The sequence below is a fragment of the Asparagus officinalis genome, chromosome 3 (genome assembly GCF_001876935.1).
Source record: "Asparagus officinalis chromosome 3, Aspof.V1, whole genome shotgun sequence".
Taxonomy (NCBI): Eukaryota; Viridiplantae; Streptophyta; class Magnoliopsida; order Asparagales; family Asparagaceae; genus Asparagus; species Asparagus officinalis.
The window spans coordinates 113,037,279-113,037,752 of NC_033796.1; positions in this window are offsets into that span (position 1 = coordinate 113,037,279).

Here is a 474-nt window from a genome sequence, read left to right on the forward strand (position 1 = left end):
CGAGGGGAGCAAGCTGAGCGATTCCTCCGAAGGAAGAAAGCCGAGAGGGGTCAATCAACAACTAAGCCTCCGAATTCTAACTTTGCCTCTCGTGGCAAAGGCAAATCACCTGCAACAGCTGTTGACGCTAACCAGACGTCGCAAAAGCAACTCCGAAAACAGCAAAAGACTTCGGGTCCGAGACTCCAAAAAGAGTACTCTTTCAAGGACGAAGACGTTCCAGCCATCTTCGAATCCCTCCTTGGAAGCAACAAGATCAAGCTACCACCTATCACAAATCAGGAGGAAGCTGACAACACGACGGATCCAAAGTACTGTGCATACCACAGGAGGGTCCTTCATCCCACCAAGAATTGCTTCACTCTCAAGAATAGCATTCAGACCTTGGTTGAAGCCGACGTTATATCGCTCAATTAAGTCGAAACAACACTCCAAAGAGTATACGAGTATAAACTGCTTCTCAATCCTCCAACA